Genomic DNA, 18,342 nt, shown 5'->3' with positions numbered 1-18,342 from the left:
CTCTCTCTGCCTTATTTATTTTTTCTCATTAAAACATTTTTTTTTTTTTTTTTTTTGTCTAAAACGTAGTGTTTAAATCTTCACATTATTCATCAAATTGGGATTTTCTTTTTTTTAGGATGTTTTTTGTATAAATCAATTGGTTGCTTATGTATTTCAATATTTAATTTGAGTTTTTTTTTCCTTTAATTTGTTTATGAGTTTTTATTTGTTTTTAAGTTTTTATTTGCAAATTTTGTTTATGAGTTTTTTTTTTTAGTTTTTCTTTTGTATGATATCAAAAATGAGTATATAGGTGTGAATGTCAACCAAACAATAGCTAAGTAAAACATGTGACAGGATAAAGGGCAGACACACAAGTAGTTCATCTCATGACTTGTATCACCTAATCATAGTTAAGTAATACAATATCTCTTGCAGCCAATATAGTTCCAGGACAAATCAATGGGCCAGTGTTACTAATTATGGTTCCAGGACAGTCTTATTTTTTTTTTCCAATAATAATCTTCTCCTCCTAAGTCCTAACATAATAGAAATTGAATTTTTTTTTACTCAACCCAATCTTCATATGAGCAAACTCTTATTGCCCAAATCTCTATTCCACTTCTATGGATCAATTTCTTTATTCTCTCATGACAAACATCTACTTTCTTCTCCATCTAAAAAAAAAACACATTCAACTATAAACTTGTAAAAAAATTTGAGATCCAGTTGTTTTCATGTTTTGAGCTAGTTGATTTGTGTGTTGTGATTAGGTAATTTTGAATTAAAATCTTCATTTTGATCCGAGCTTTTGAGTGGGAAAAATTCCCACAAAAATATCAAACTAACCAATAAGATTTCAGCCTATAATTGAGTGGAAAATTTATTTATTGCTAGATATCAAAATTTTCTAATATTCAAATATTCGGTAATTGAGTAGACCCTTACGGCCTCAGCCACTTAAGATGACAAGTTGATAGTAAGTTTGAAGGAGTAATCTTAGACAAAATGGCAAATCGTATCATTAATCCAGCAATAACACAGTGCTCTACTACTATTTAAAACCCATGCTTCTTTGGAAGTTCAGATAAAATAAACAATTTGCCTGAGAAAAGAGCAAATAATCGAGTGGCTTTTGAGGCGTGGTGGGCCCATAACCCACAGGTCCCAGGATCGAAACCTGGCTCTGATAGATAAGAAAAGGTTTTTCACACTCTTTTTTTCATTAATTTTTTGTCACTAGTAGAACTGTTTTTGGGATGAACACTAGTAGTGCACATTAGTACGTGGGAATTGAACCACATATATGCTGCACGTCACTTTCTACATATATATTGTTATACCAAGAAGTAACAGATCCGGACATTTTCATTCCACAATCTTCAGTTGATTAATTGGAATCATCAGATATATATGAGCTTGAACTCCAAAAATACAACTTATCTAGAGCACGATAGTAGACATGGTAGCTAGTGGCTACTAAGATTTCATGATTCGTTTTAATTGCCATAACCAAGAGTACATGACACCAAATGCACAATATGTAGACATCAACATAAGAGGCAAAAAAGGAAGCCTGTCGCCAAGAAAATAGGGTTGTAAAATAAGACCCCATAGTTCAACAACAAACAGACCCACCAGATAACACATCTCAACAACGCCTACAACCGTTGCACCACCTTCCTTTGCAGTCTCTTAAGATTTTCCACTTGTTGCGATCTTTGTGTCACCTTTATCTGTCGATCGTGATGTATTTGATGCTGCAACTTTGCTATATTGTGAAGTAAAACCTGACCACATGAGAAGTGAGTGCAAAACAAGCAACGACACTTTTATGGGATACTCCTGGGCTTCAAATAGAAGAGGGAACAATGAGTAGCTGGACACTGCATTAAGAAGATAAAATGTAAAGATCGGTCATCGTAGCGGTGAAAATAAATAATACTTGTTTTCTCTATCATTCACAATCCAATTAATATGAAAAAAAGAACCCAGTATACAACCGTCCAAGTAAGAAACACAAAACCAAACAATGAAAAGAACAAACACCTCTTCTGCTAATAGTTACTTAGTAAAGTAATACAAAGCAAGGATGGTTATTAATCTATCAGAATCAACTGAGTAGTGAGTACACGTGGATACATCTCCAGCTTTAAATATAGAGCATCCCAATTTTTGAATCAACTGAAATGGATTCAAGAGTAGGGTCGAACGACACTGCCTATTCTCGAATAGAGTACCTTCCCACAAGTATAACTGTAACGCCCTTATATCCAACACACATCCCGAGGACATGGAGATGTATCTCGAGGCATTACGTCATCCTAATTTTATAAAATTTTGACAGAGTTTCCTTTGAAATATCGACATTTCAAATACCTAAACCCTATCATAACCTGAAAATCAAAATAATATAATCCTCATAGATCAACCTTTCCAAGCTACATATCTAACTTAACTTTATACATGACAGTGATAATGTATATATACAAGACTGTTTGAGTGTGAATTGTTATACATATACATTAAGTATTTATAGCAAAATAAGCTAGATCCTCTCTCATCAAGCATAGTGAAAATCACCCAAGTCACCATAACCATCATCGCTAGTAGTAGTAATTGTCTCGTCCATAACGGTTTCATCTGAAAGGTATTAATATAGGAATGAGCAAACAACGATGCCCAGTAGAAATGTACCTAGCCAATAAATAATCTACTTAAAGCAAAACCATTTAAAACATCCAGGGTTTCCATCATAATAATCAAAATATCGTGACTATATAATAAATCATTAACTAGCATAAATCATATAATCATACTTCTTTAATACTCAAAATAGATTTTTCACAATCATCATACAACTATTGTGGCCGTTGCATTTTATTAGAATGGTAAGGATACGACTGGTACTCAGCCCCAGTCCCAAACAATATCTCTGTTAAGTATTTCCCAATGTGAACCATGCACCGTTATTTTCCTGATTTTACCGGTAGGGAGCTGAAGTGCCGTTAGTTGTGATTTTACACACAAAACCCAAAGATTTTAGGGCTCAAGTGGGGCCTATGACCCCGACCCCCATACGGGCTGTCCCCTAATTACAGTGGTCAACCATTCGACGACTGCAGACTGCTCAGGATCCTGACACATGTCCAGGAGTGGACTAAACTCTCACTTCTCGTGTCTAAAACCTCCTCGAGGTAACGTGTAACCTCACACAAGCTAATCACGTATGTGTGAGTTTCAGATTTCCAACTAATCAAAAACCACAACAACCTATGACTCCCAATCAGGCCCAGTCATAGTAAATAGCATAAAACAAATCCAAATCAATTGAACAATCCAAGAACCTCACACATAGCTTACACACAATCGGGTATCCCATACCCGTATTTCAAAAATCCATCTCCTTTTTTCCTTACTGAAAACAAGAGACGAAAACCCCTTTTCAAGATGAGTTTTTTCCTTTAAAAAAAAGAAAATTAATCCCAATAACCCGAATTTCACAAAACTCATTTTTCACGCAAAAGCTATAAATATATTTAGTTTATATCAATTTAAAAATAAAATGCGAAACATGAGTATCACATATACATGCATGGTTCGATAATCAAACTATCTTTTATCAATTTAACAAATAAATCATGCATGAAAATAAGCAGGCTATATATTGGTATGTAAGTTCCTACCTTAGCACACTTCGTTTCCTTAATCCCAACAAGGACATAACCTTATCCAACTCCTATAAAATCATATAAGCATAACCGTAAATCTATTAGAACCCGAAAAAAACTAACTAATATTTCCTTTCAACTTAAGTCGAAAGAAATAATTAACCGTTGATTATATTAACTACTAATGTAATTACTAACGTACTACCCTTCTACTTACCAAAAGTTTTGTTCTAGACTGCTATAGGCCACCGCAAGCCGCTACAAGACACTGTCAGGTTGCTGCCAGGCCACTGCAGGCCTCCCCATGCCATCTAACAGGCCATTTTCAGTTCTTACATATATTTTATCAATAGCTTAAACAATTCAAATGCTTCATATACAATTTCCTCCCATCCAAACACCAATTCCATTTGTAATAAACTCTCAATCCAAGTCCAAATTTCAACACTCTCCAAACCATAATAACTTCATCAATGAATGAGTGTGAATTTACTCTAATACATATAAACTTAGAATCATTGCTTTTATAATTATAAGGCATATGAAACAAAGTATAGAACTAGTGGATATAAAAGTTTCTTACCAAATCAGTAAGAATTTCTTCCTTTAGTTTTCTTCTCAACTGATTTCATTAAGCCATTACCTCTCCAAATAGCTACTGCCGAAATATAAAACCACCCCATTCAAATATCTTCAGTAATACATCAAATCCATTGAAATGAGTTTAAACCAGTTATTTGGGAAGAAGACTAGACTCACCTCTAAACTAATTAAATGGAAGTCGACGGAACTCAATCTCACCTTGTCGCGAGAATAAAAGAAACCCCAATAGCCATACCTAAGTCATGTTTTGAAATTTCACACTTAACTTTAGTGTTTACAAGAGATGGGTTGTAGAAAATCTTAAGGTGGATAGATGGGTAAGTGAACTAGAATGGGATAAAAGAAATTTCTCTCTCTTGGTGTTATTTAAGCGTAAAAAAAATAGCTATATTGTTATTCTTTTTAGTTTCTATTAAGTACGGCGACTATGCATTATTTTGCCTTTACATGTTAAGTTAGTTAAAGCCCAAGACCACAATATCTAAACTAGGCCTAAGGTCATAACTAAACTTCTATCCACTAACTAATTTGACTTAACATCGTAATTATTTTTCTGCCCATCAAGCTTAATTTAATTTCCTACATCCTATCTCATGCATGCTATAATTATAACCCACTCATGCATGTAAGCTGTTAAATCGTGCAAGCTTCAAACGCTGAAAAGCCGTTAAATGACATTTTTGTCTAATTTTTGCATGAGTTGCTTACCTAACGTGGCTTATGAGTCAGAGTTAAGTTTCATTAAGTTATGTAAGTTTGAAATATAAACCCGATCGATCAAGTACGTAAATGTCCCTAGGTTTGATATGTAATTTACGAAAATATCCTAATTAACGAGAATTCGAGATTTTACAATAACTCAACACAATAGCAAGAGAAATGGCAATACTTATAAAGTCCTACCTATTGACACAAAAAAATAGTGTCTCGCATCTTCCAGGCTTTGTACTGCAACAAGCGCAAGGGGAACCACGAAATGAAGGGAGGCCTTCTCATGAACATGCCAACCGAAAACAAAACCATAGGTATAAGCATAGGCCACCCATCTCGTGATAAGTTCTCGACAGGGCTCTTTCCATGCCTTAATGAGACATGGAGACAATGCAACTAGCACTGATATGAATGTCATTCAACAACATTCAGATGTGAGAGATTAGCTTGTGACACTTGCATACCAGAAAGACGTAAAAAAAAAACTATATCATAGATCACATGTGAACCCTTCACCAGCCTATCAATCCCATGTGTAAATGTGAAACACATTACGGAGGGTTGTAGCCTTATATAAGATCTAAACTCGTCTCACCAATGAACACAACATATATGATTTGATCATTCAAGACAAAATGGATCAAGCTCTGGGATGATCAAAGACAGTTAGATAGATTAGCAGGATTTCAAGTTATGGTTTCAGACCAAGCTCCAATGGAAGGCCCATCATCTAAATATCATATTACAAAACTCAAGATTTGGTACAAACAAGTATTGTCGTATACCATAGAGGCCAAGTTCATCAAGTATGATTGATCATTTTTGCATAAGATCTGATGAATATAAGTAATCCATATGGGAACAACATTACATGAGGAAGCACAACAAATGATGAGGAGTCCCCAACTAGCCCCCCGGTGAATGAAGCCACTGGTGCCTTGATGTTGAGACCCAGTTTTCTGAGCATGAATGCAAGGCCTTTATCAATAATAATGTAAAATACCCAAAAATTTGACGCCCAGTATGCATGCAAGAGTCCCCTACCAAAGGGAAACAGGCGATGTATCACTTGTTCAATCTGCAAAAAAAAAAAGGTTAAAAAATCAATACATAGTGGGAAAATGTCCAAAAGAACATTACGACTAATTAGTTGTTTTCATCATAGTCTGAACAAACAATAGGTATTCATGTTAATATATAGCTCATAATGTGTAACCCACATTGTGGACTGGGATTGGAGCATGTTTATAACAACACAGCATGAGAATTACAAGAGATAGAACATATAAAACATATCAGTGTATATAATTCCAGTTTCGTAGAGGCTGTTTTCCACCATATCGATTCAGTGTTTAAACCACCACAGGGTCACAAAGCAAATGTCAGCAGTTGTCTATATCTACGTGTTTGGCTGGTGCAACATACATATTTTTTTGTGATCAACCACCATCACAACTTATACACACTAGCATTACCACCATGTACCAAAGCAAAAACGAGTACGAGTATATCAATTATCTATTTGGTGTTATTATTGCTAAGCAGGTCATAGTAAAGCAGCTATAATTCTCTCCGAAGTATAATCATTTCACTTTATCTTATGTTTTTTGAAACACTTCCTACTTACAAAGCAAACACTCTAAAGAGTAGTAACCAATAAATTGGAAAATAAAATACTCTGAGATCAATGAAACAATCTGTGCTTCTCTTCAAATACAAGTTTCAATAATAAGTTTTTTTTTATGAATTTTTAATGTTTGGAAGATGGCACCCCGCAATGCATGTACAGTCCTACATGCAAAAGGTCCATGAAGTCACAAGGACACCTCGATAATCTGATTCAATAGTGCTAAATTCAAAACAATCTTTCACAAATGTGTAAGTTGTTCAACATCCATTAGAAAGACAAATGGATTAAACAGTTGAAGTATATGGGCTCTAAAACATGTAAGCGGACGCAATAACTGGACTTTGACAGTAATTACCATAATCTCACTATTTAGCTTGACAAATCATTACCTATTCCATACATATGAGGAATAATATGAGAAGAATCTCATGAGGTTTATTAAAGTTCAGTCAAAGAGTTACTAAGAAATTTATTGATGGAGATAGATAATTTGCACTACAATTGATTTTTGGAGAAGAAGCTAGATGAGAAAACGTATTGACATTACCATTGGACGCCCACGTCTTAATCCCAACTCATTAACACATACAAATTATTATAAATTAAAACAACCGTTATTAGCTTAAATGCTTAATCGCTATTGAACTAAATGACATTTATTTATTTAACTCCACTTTTGAAGCCCAACTAATGGAAGGGAGTAACTGATGCCAATTTACCTTAATTAATTTTTGCCTTAAAGATTGTGTGAGCCATATTCATGACCATGAACATCATAGGTAAGAAGAGCGATAGAGAGACAAGTGGGCCTCGGATGGTATTGGGCCCAAGAGATGGGCCCAAAGAGACAAGCGGGTCTCAGATGGTATTGGGCCCAAGAGACGGGCCCAAAGAGAAAGGGCCCAGTGACTTTGACCTAAAGGGGGATGAGGAGAGAGGAGAAAAAGAAAGGAGGCGGCAGTAAAAGAAGGAAGGGAGAGGGAGTGGAGAATTACGCAATAGCTTGATCCTCTGGGAAGTCTCGGGGGTACGTAGGCAGCCCTGAATGGGTTCAGCTGAGAGGTTCAAAAGAGAGGAGGTCTGGTCTTCGCGAAGGGACAAAGGAGAGAGGAGATCTGAGGTTAAATGGTGTGAATTGGGTTCACACAAAGATGATTAAATTTGCCTTAACCCAAATGAAAACGTTTTATTGATTAATTTTTGCATTAAAGATAATTGATTTAATTTTGCACTAACCCAAATGGAAACGTTTAAATATGATTAAATTTGCCTTAACCCAAATGGAAATATTTTATTGATTAATTTTTGCATTAAAGATAATTGATTTAATTTTGCATTAATCCAAATGGAAACGTTTAAAGATGATTAAATTTGCATTAACCCAAATGGAAACGTTTTATTGATTTAATTTTGCACTAATCCAAATGAAAACGTTTAAAGATGATTAAATTTGCATTAGCCCAAATGGAAACGTATTATTGATTAATTTTTGCATTAAAGATAATTGATTTAATTTTGTACTAACCCAAATGGAAAAGTTTAAAGATGATTAAATTTGCATTAACCCAAATGGAAACGTTTTATTGATTAATTTTTGTATTAAAAATAATTGATTTAATTTTGCACTAACCCAAATGGAAACGTTTAAAGATGATTAAATTTGCATTAACCCAAATGGAAACGTATAAAGATGATTAATTTTTGCATTAACCCAAATGGAAACGTTTAAAGATTTTTCTTGTTCGTGAGCCTAGACAAAAGGAAGTTTTACAATATATGCAAGATACAAGACAGCCCAGGATTTTAGGGTGGAATTCATAACATATTTCGAAAAATAGACCACAAAGGAATAGAAACTCAAAATATCGAATTATCAATCATATTTTACTTTGTGTATTTGATGATATTTATCTTTCTAAATTTAAATTAATTTAAATTTTTTGTCAAACCTTATTTTTTCTAATATTAATGCAATGAAATAAAAATCTTTCTAATATAATTCAAATCAATTTACTAAGCTTCTTATTTAATTCTAAATTTCCAAGTCTCACGAAATATTCAGATTCTTTCCAACTTAATTCAAGCCAAATAAAAGAATTTCCACATTTAAAATTAACATAAAACCAAACTCTCGCAAATATTAGTGCAGTGTTTCGATCTCTCCCAACTTAATTTTATTTTCCCATTAAATATTTCCAACTTAATCCTAATTAAAATCAATAACTTTTCATTTTTATACAAAAATTAATAAGTTTTCAATTCTTGATATAAATTAATTATATTATTTTCTTTTTATTATTTTCCGATTTGCCTAGTTTTTTGTCAAATCTTCATTTTTCTAATATTAATGCAATGAAATAAAAAGCTTTCTAATTCTAATTTTCTTCAAATCAATTTAGTAAGAGTGTCATCTAGGTGGTAGTATCACCTCCCAAATGTCCAAATTTGCTTTCAAAACTCGGAATTTCGTGGAAATCCAACTCTAGGTGGAAACAAATTCGGTCGTATCACCTGTTTAGCCGCATCTTTGGAAGCAAATTTGGGGTTTTGGATGTGGATGCGGAGTAGGGGTGTCTCTTTTTGCCGAATTTCCGATTTTTCCGAAATCCGACTCGAAATTGGTCTGGCTCTGGGTGTAGTTTTCATGGGCCGATTTTCCGATTTTCCGATTTCTGAAAATTCCGAAAAAAAATTGGATCGGATTTGGATATAATTCTAAAATCCGATCCGAAATTTTCGAAATTTCCGATATTATTGCCAATTTTTTCCGAAAATATATACTTATCTCACTATCCACTTGATTAGATCTCGACCGTTCATTCATTTTCTAGTTTTTTACTTCCAAAAACAAAACAAAAATATAACCTAGCCGCTATTTCCCCACTTGAATTGGACCACTTTACTGTCATTACACCGTCTACCATAACAACAATGATATGAAAAAAATGTCATTGAGTCATACAATGACTTCCAGACCAATCCAAAAGCCAAATTCCAATAGATAGAATATTATGTAAAGCTACTTAGAGTCCAAGACCATAATCCATTATTTATGCAGACACTTCACGCTTCAATTTTCACACACGAAAAAAGATTGAAACATTACAAATACCTGGACCTCAACGAGAATGCAATGCTTGCTATTGGTGGTGCGGGTTCTTTTTTCGTTTTTTCTTAGATCACTTGTTTGAATGAAAATGGGTTTTCTCGAAGAAACAAGTGCGTATTGTTGTTGGTACATTGGTGTTGTGGACATGGTCTTCTCTCCTACAAATGAACATTGTATATGATATTCCAAAAATAATTGAAAGTAAAGAGATCTTTGAAAATTTACCAAGTATATTCCGAAATTTCCGAGTTATTATGAAATTTCCGAAAGTTCCGAAATTGGAAATATATTTTGAATCCGAAAAAAATTGGATCGGATTTGGCTAGCATATTAGGTTCCGAATTTTTTTTGGAAAAATTCCGAAGGAGGTTAATCCGATCGGATCCGATCCGAAGTCACCCCTAATGCGGAGCGACAGTGGTAATGTCGCGCGCCATTTCAAATGTCGCCCTATTTTTTTTTTGACTTTGATCAGCACTCCGCGCCATTGCCAATGTCGCGTGAGTTATTATTATTATTTTTTAACTTTTTCAATTTGGCGTGACAGACAATATTCATATTCTTTCCAACTTAAATCGAGCCAAATAAAAGAATTTCTACTTTTAAAATTAACATAAAAGTTTTTTTAAATATTTGTGTTGGGCAATCACTCCTAACTTAACTTGGTTTTCTCATTTAAGTCTTTCCAACTTAATCCTAATTAAAATCAAATAGCTTTTCATTTTTATACAAAAATTTCTAAGTTTTCTATTCTTGATATAAATTAATTATATTATTTTCTTTTTATTATTTCCTAAAATTGTTATATGTATAAATTAGCCTAAATTGTCTTCAAATCCTTTTCTATACCATTTAAACCAAACCAAATCAAAATTTTCCTCATTCTGAAACAATATGATTAATACTTTGCTCATATTTTTGAATTTCCAAATTTTCTTTTCACCATTAGATGGCTTTACCATAGTTGATATTTCAAACCCCTATTTAACCGCCTTCCCCACTCTCTTCATCTCTTGCGCTTCACCAGCACACTCCTCTTTTCTCACTTTCCAACTCTCTCTTTCTCTCCTAGAAACCAACAATGACTCCAGAAAGTCTCTCTTTCTTCTTGCCCATACCCGCTTCCCTTTCCTACTCGTGTTTTCTTGTTCTGCTAGCTGTTTTTGGGTTTTGGTTAACACCAGGTGGTCTTGCATGGGCTATATCCAAAATCCAAACTTCTTCTTCTTCTTCTTCTTCTTCAACAACTATGATTCCAGGTCCATCGGGTTTTCCTTTCTTGGGTTTAGTTTTAACATTCACTGGTTCTAAAACCCATAGAGTACTTGCACACCTTGCTAAAACTTTTAAAGCTTTACCACTAATGGCATTTTCAGTTGGTTTTACTCGTTTTATTATCTCAAGTAGTGTTGAAACTGCTAAAGAGATTTTAAACAGTTCTGCTTTTGCTGATAGACCTGTTAAAGAATCTGCTTACGAACTTTTGTTTCACAGGGCAATGGGTTTTGCTCCTTTTGGTGATTATTGGAGAAACCTGAGAAGAATCTCAGCTACTCATTTATTTTGTCCAAAAAGAATAGCTAGTTTTGGTTCTTTTAGAAATAAAATTGGTCAAAAAATGATCGGGGACATAAAACATATAATGAGTGTGAATAGGGAAGTTGAATTGAAGAGAATTTTACATTTTGGGTCTCTGAACAATGTAATGATGAGTGTTTTTGGGAAGACTTATGATTTTAATGAGGGTTCTGGTGAGGCGTTTATGCTTGAAGAGTTAGTGAGTGAAGGGTATGAGTTACTTGGGATTTTTAACTGGAGTGATCATTTTCCTGTGCTCGGGTGGTTTGATTTTCAAGGGGTTAGGAAAAGATGTAAGAAGTTGGTTTCTAAGGTGAATGTTTTTGTCGGGAAGGTTATTGAAGAACATAGAATGAAGAGGGTTAATGGGAAGCTGAGTGATGAAAGTGCTGGTGACTTTGTTGATGTTTTGCTTGACTTGGAAATGGAAAATAGTCTCTCTGATTCTGATATGATTGCGGTTCTCTGGGTAACAAGTTCTTCTCTCTTCATCTAATTTTAGCTCTTTCTTGTTTGTTTCTTTATTAGTTACTTACTTTTTTCTTACCATTATTTGGAAACTAATTAGTACCGGAATTTAGATTAATGCCAAACGATAGGCTGCACTAGATTGTTATTTTCCTCTAACTTTTGTTGGAACTTTAATGTTGTTGCCTGTTTAGATGCTTTTCACCTGTTGTAATTGATTTTACTTCGATATTGATATCAAATGCATATTGATTTACTTGCTTCTTGATATTAAGACCAATATGGTTATGATTTTCAGGAAATGATATTTAGGGGTACTGATACAGTTGCAATCCTCTTGGAATGGATTCTTGCAAGGATGGTCCTACATCCGGATATTCAATCCAAAGCTCAATCAGAAATCGACTCTCTTGTTGGTAACGACCGATTGGTATCAGATTCTGACTTGCCCAACCTTCCTTATCTCCTTGCAATAGTGAAAGAACCCCCTCCGTGTACACCCTCCTGGCCCGCTCTTGTCCTGGGCTCGACTCGCCATCCATGATGTACACATTGGAAAGAATTTTATCCCTGCTGGAACCACTGCTATGGTGAATATGTGGGCAATCACCCATGATGAGAATGTTTGGTCTGAGCCTAATGAATTCAAACCTGAGCGATTCATCAAGGAGGATGTGAGCATTATGGGTTCTGATCTGAGGTTGGCTCCTTTTGGAGCTGGAAGGAGGGTCTGTCCTGGGAAAGCTTTGGGTATGGCTACTGTTCAACTCTGGTTGGCCCAGTTACTTCAGAACTTCAAATGGGTTCCTTCTGATAGTGGTGTGGACTTATCTGAATGCCTTAAATTATCTCTGGAGATGAAGAAGCCTCTGGTCTGCAGGGCCATACCTAGGTTTTCCGTGGAGTAACTTCTGGTGCCTGGTGGCGCTGGCTGGTTTTGAAGAATGAATTAAGGCATGGTTTTACGCTCATTTTGGTATTAGAGGAGCGCCGTCTATTTGTATTTCCTATCTGAGTAGTTTTCTGCCTACGATATTCAGTCTTTTCAATAAAAAATGTTTGGGTTGAATTTAGATAAGCTCTCTCACACCCTCATTCCGCATCCATCCCCTTCGCACTTTGTTATCACTTTTCTTGCTTTTATACTTTTCCCTTTACTGGTTATTTAGACATATTGTGATCGTCACAAGCTTGCTCTAATCGCTCTGCATAAGTTTTTATTTTGAGTATCATCGAAATGATATGCATGTTTGATCTAGGTCTTCAATATCCTTTTTACAAAATTGGTAGTGGCATTTTTAGAATCAGAAGTAGTTCAGACCAATATGAGATTGCATCATAATCAGTTATCATTGTCATGTCTTTATAGTCGCCTTTGGTGATTTTTTGAATGAAGACAAGTTGGTTAGTTTTTGAGTGAAATTATATGTAATAATATTGTGGAACACTTGCCAAGAAGTTGTGACATTTATTTTTGTAAGGTTCCTTCAGAGAGAAAAAAAGTGAGGATTGTGGACCTGTGGTATGTATCTAAAATTTTGGACTCGCTGTAGTTCAAATCTTTGGAATAGTTTGTTCATTAACCCTCTTTATCATGCACTTTAAAATCAATTTCCAGTAACCAGAGTACCAGACAAGTCACGACTAATTACCAGATGTACTAACCATTGCCAGTGACTGCAGCCCATTTCCATTGAAACATTTGGATGTTTGCAGTTACTTTTGATGATTTAGTTGGTATTTTCTCTTCAAATGGTGATTTTTATTCGTGATACACAAAGAAGATGGTGACGTTTTTCAATATTTGGTGAACTCAGCTCTAATCTTCAAGAAAAGAGTTTGTAAGCCTGTAACATCTGGGTGCTACCTGTTCTTTGGTGAACTCAGCTCTAATCTTTCACTCTCGAAGCAAATTGAACCTCGTGTAGCTAGGCCCATTAAACGATGATGGCCTCTCTTTTTAGTTCGGGGATTGAGCTGGGCTGTATTTCTGGGCTTGGATTTCACGTATATGCTTTCGATTAGGTCCAATCCCACAAATTGTAGTATTGGTTACTTTTATTTAAACCATTGAAACCCTGTTTAAAATACGATTAAGGCTGAGTCCAATAGCTTTCTATGCCAGCTTGCCAGCGGTTCCTCATTTGGCATTCCCAAGTTACGCCAGTTGAAGTGGCGTAGAATGGTAATTCTCCCCCACCACATCAACATGTCAATTATTATTTTTTAATGGAAGTACTACGCTACCACTATTTATTTTTTATTATCAATATGGGGGAAGAAAATTTGCTGGAAGAGAAGAAGAATACATAGAGCCAGTTTCGCCTTGTTTGAAATTTTACTTTTCCATTCTGCCCCAGTTCAACTGGTGTAATAAAAAAAATAAAAAATTTCTAAACTTGCCAAATATAGTATAAAAAATGGTAAAAATGAACGGTCTACAATTAACCAAATTTTGTAAATTATTAACTACATCGACAAATTTAGAATTTTTTAATTTTTTTGATTATTTGTGCAAAAAAATTAGTCTAATTTGAAACTTATAAATGACATAACTATTTTGAGTTTGTTTACTTTTCAAGATAAAATCATAGTTCACGATTCCGAAATCGTCGGAATTCCGACAAATCGAACAACCGGAATTCCGGGTGATGTATCGAAATATGCAAGGTCTTCATTTTCACCGGAAAATTATGCATGGCCGGAATTAAAATATTTTTTATTCATCTTTTATCATTTTATGTTCATTTAAACATTAAATAAAAATGAAAATGAAATAAAAATACATGAGCAATTAAATTTAAACAAATAAATATTCAATGGAATTTTAATTAAATTGCAAATCAATTTGTTGGTTAAATTTTAACCAACAAATAAAAATTAAAAATACAAATTACAAATTACAAATCACCAAGTCAATTTTTTTTCATGTCTTAGACTCTTAGCCTCTTAGGTCCATTTTTTTTCCCAAATGACCTCCAAATTGTTTGAAAATTAGTTTACAACATTTGAAGGCTCAAAATAACCACAAAGTTAATAAAACGCTCAAAATTTTTGACATAGTTTCCCTTGTAAATTTCACATTATACTTTATAAACCTGTCATAAATTCATACGCGTCATAAACTAACAAACATACAATCATACATATATGCATAGCCACAAAAACTTCTAACATAGTCTACCCTATAAATTTCACATTACACGCTATAAACCTGTCATAAATTCATATAAAATACTAAATACTAAACTATTTACTATACTAACAAACATATATATCCAAACATACGTAACCTAAAATACAAAGTTACAAAATAACAAAGAAGTCTAAGATATGAAAAATTATTACAACCCAAATGTCTTCAAAAGTCCAAGTCCAAATGTCTCCCAACATCAATTAGAAACGTAATTCCAAAACCTAAGTCTAAGTTCAAAAGCCTAATTAGAAGCATAGTTTAAACTAACACAAATCTCATAATACATAGTTATGCGCTTTCATCTAAGAATAAATGAATTGAGTGCAATATTGCTCCCAACTCATAGTATTCATGAACTTGATTATAATTATACACATATTGATCATAAGAACTTTGAGTAAGGTAGGTGCCCATCTGAAGTAGGTACCCAATGATGGGATACCCATCGTATTGAACAATAGCAGTCGGAGCCCAAATTTCTCCTACCTTCACAAAACCATACTCACTAGTAGACGAAGACTCCTAAGAAAAATCAAAATCAAGTATAGGTTTATTAGAAAAATAAATGATTTGAAATGTAAACAAACTTGGGAATAAACTTTATAAATACCTCAAACACTGCATACTGGTGGCCCATCTCCTAATGTGGTTGGAAATGATACGACTCGATCTCTTTACCAGAACGGGAATGATATGGCACGCTCTCTTGCCCAGAAGGATAGCGATAATAGGAAGAGGCAGCACTACTCTCACCCGAGTAGTTTCCATAATAAGAAGAAGTATCACTTGCTCCACCGGGTTGTGCTCTCCTAGTTCTCTGGCGACTCCGAGAAACTCGTCTAGTTCCTTCCATGCGCCTCTCACCATCACCATCGAAAGGGTCAAAATCTACATCCCTGTCATATTGGCAATACAATTGATATGCATTCTCAGCAAGACGACCACCACCACCACCACCACCACCACCACCACCATCATCACATCCATCATCATCATCATCATCATCATCATCATCATCATCATCGCCCTCCCCACCAACATCCATATCAACGCCCTGCCCACCACCACCACTAGTACCACCACCACCACCACCATTATCATCACTTGAATCACCAATGATATTATTATCTGGTTCCCCATCGGAATTAAATACTTCATCATCAGTGTAATCATGATAATCTCCAATGGTGTCATTAGGTGGTTGTTCTTCTTCTTCCCAATCAAAGCGATGTCGATTTGGTAGGGGCGCGTGGTTCCTTATATCCTCTCCTAACATCTGTGCAATGAGGGGGTTAGGTAACCCGTCCTCACTATCTAAGTCGGGTAGTGGAGGGGGATTTCTAATCCACTCGAACAAAGGGTCCTCGGCTTCAGACTCAGCAAAGTAATGATGTAGATCAATCGGGTCATCTTGCTCCTTTACTCTTTTCAAGTGTTTCATCTTCAACCTCAAGTTGTAATGCACATAAACAAAGTCATGCAGAGTTTCATCATTCATGGTGTTTCTTTTCTTCGAATGGATCATCCCAAATGTGCTCCAGTTTCGCTCACACCCAGATGACGAACACGTTTGAGATAAAACTCGAATGGCTACTTCCCTGAGATTAGGTGCATCCTTCCCATATGAAAACCACCAATCAGCTGCATATATTCATTTACATGACTTTAGTAAAGCTTTAATACAAGGCTAAATCTATGGTGCGCAGGTCGTATGGTATGCTAACAAATCTGGGCCACTCAAACCAAGGGGTGTGTGTGTATTGCATGGCAAAAGTACTGATCCAAAGGCCCACATTACCTGCGCACCATACATCTCGCGCACTGAAGACTAACTCTTAATACAAAGCTAAACACCACAATTTTTATTTAAAACCTACACGCTTACCCGGTTGAGTTGAACTCCTGCCATGCATAGCGGCTAGTGTACCAAAGGAACCATTTGCATCCAAAAAGGCCTTTAACTGTATATCACTTGTAAATATTAAATATTTAAAAGTAAAGGCAAGTAATAAAGTAGCATGTTTCATTTCTTTTTTACCTCAATCATGCACTTTGCTTGTTTTGCAGGTTCGGCAACCAACTTTGCAATCACTACTTGCAAAGCATCTATCAAATCCCCCCGGTTTGCCAAATCATTACTATATTGCTCGCTTGGATCTATATTGCTCGCTCGGATTTAGATAATAAGCTGAGAAACACATACGCATTCAATATGAGATAGAAAACTCCAAAATATATTTTTCATTCATTATAAATAAAGAACTCAAAACCTATAATTGCTTACCAGCCTTGTGCAAAACATGTGACAATTGTTTGTCCCATCTCCGGTCAATAATACATAAGATCCAAGCATGATATTTTGTTTGCCCTCTGCACTTCACATCTCATCCGCTCCATTGCAAAGCATGCAAATATCCCATGGTAGGCTTTTCATCACCATCCACTAATCTCAAAACCTTTACCAAAGGTTTAAAACTCTAACAAGCCGTCTTTATCTTTCTCCAAAATGACTTATCAGCTATGATATCCTCAACCGTAAGTGCCATCAGCGATGGTTTTCTTCCTTTAAGCCAACCAATTAGGTGATGTAAACATCTCTCTTAGCTTGTCCATTTTTTCCACCATGCACTTCAAAGCAATGTAATTGCTTGCAAATCTAGTAGGCCCCGGTCTCACAAGTTCTCCACCACACTTAGCCCGCAAGATCAAATCAAGAACTTGAGGATGATTGTAAATGTAGGTTGTGACCTCCCTAGCTCATTTCAACATTTTTCTTCACAGCTGTTTTTCTACCCAACTCCTTCAAGATTAAGTTAATACAATGCGCTAAAGACAAGGTGTCCAAAACAAATTGTAACCTGAAATTGAAAACACAAAAGAAGTGTTTATAAGCAATTGCAATAGATTAACAAAAATTTATATCAATTATAATTTAAACATATTTACCGGGAGTATCCATAAGCACTTCTCCAAATTTTCTTGTAGTTGCTCCCATTGTGCGTAACAACTTGAACAACGTGACTCTTTTCCCTATCATATTAATCACCTCCTTCATATGTGCAAGTATGAAAATATGGTCTTTACAATGCCCCGACACCTCCTTTGAGGTATGGGAAGACGGTCCGCCCCATCACAATATACCACAAAGTTCATGATATTCTTCTTAGTGGGCCCCTGTCCAACCATCACACATAACTATGACTCCATATTGCTTCCACTTCTTTTTTCATTCCATCAATGTAAGCTTTCAATTCATTAACATTTTTCTTCAAGTATTTATGCATTAACTCATGGAGAGAAGGACCCTCAGACCCCAATTCCCGCCCTCTTTGTCGCCTCATCTATCATAGGTGGTAGAAAGGATTTTACACACAAAGATGTGGGGCAATCCCCC

General features: G+C 35.2%; 1 pseudogene across 1 annotated transcript; it reads left to right on the top strand.

The window, feature by feature from the left end:
- The first annotated feature begins 10,526 nt into the window (after window positions 1–10,526).
- On the top strand, window positions 10,527–12,830 carry LOC147521025 (cytochrome P450 78A5-like; annotated as a pseudogene). Its single transcript, XR_015193669.1, has 2 exons — window positions 10,527–11,753; window positions 12,051–12,830. The product of XR_015193669.1 is annotated as a cytochrome P450 78A5-like (transcript).
- Window positions 12,831–18,342: the final 5,512 nt, after the last annotated feature.

The sequence above is a fragment of the Coptis chinensis genome, chromosome 1 (genome assembly GCF_015680905.1).
Source record: "Coptis chinensis isolate HL-2020 chromosome 1, ASM1568090v1, whole genome shotgun sequence".
Taxonomy (NCBI): Eukaryota; Viridiplantae; Streptophyta; class Magnoliopsida; order Ranunculales; family Ranunculaceae; genus Coptis; species Coptis chinensis.
Note: the sequence above shows the minus strand (reverse complement) of the source record. Positions and strands in the feature narration are given on the sequence as shown.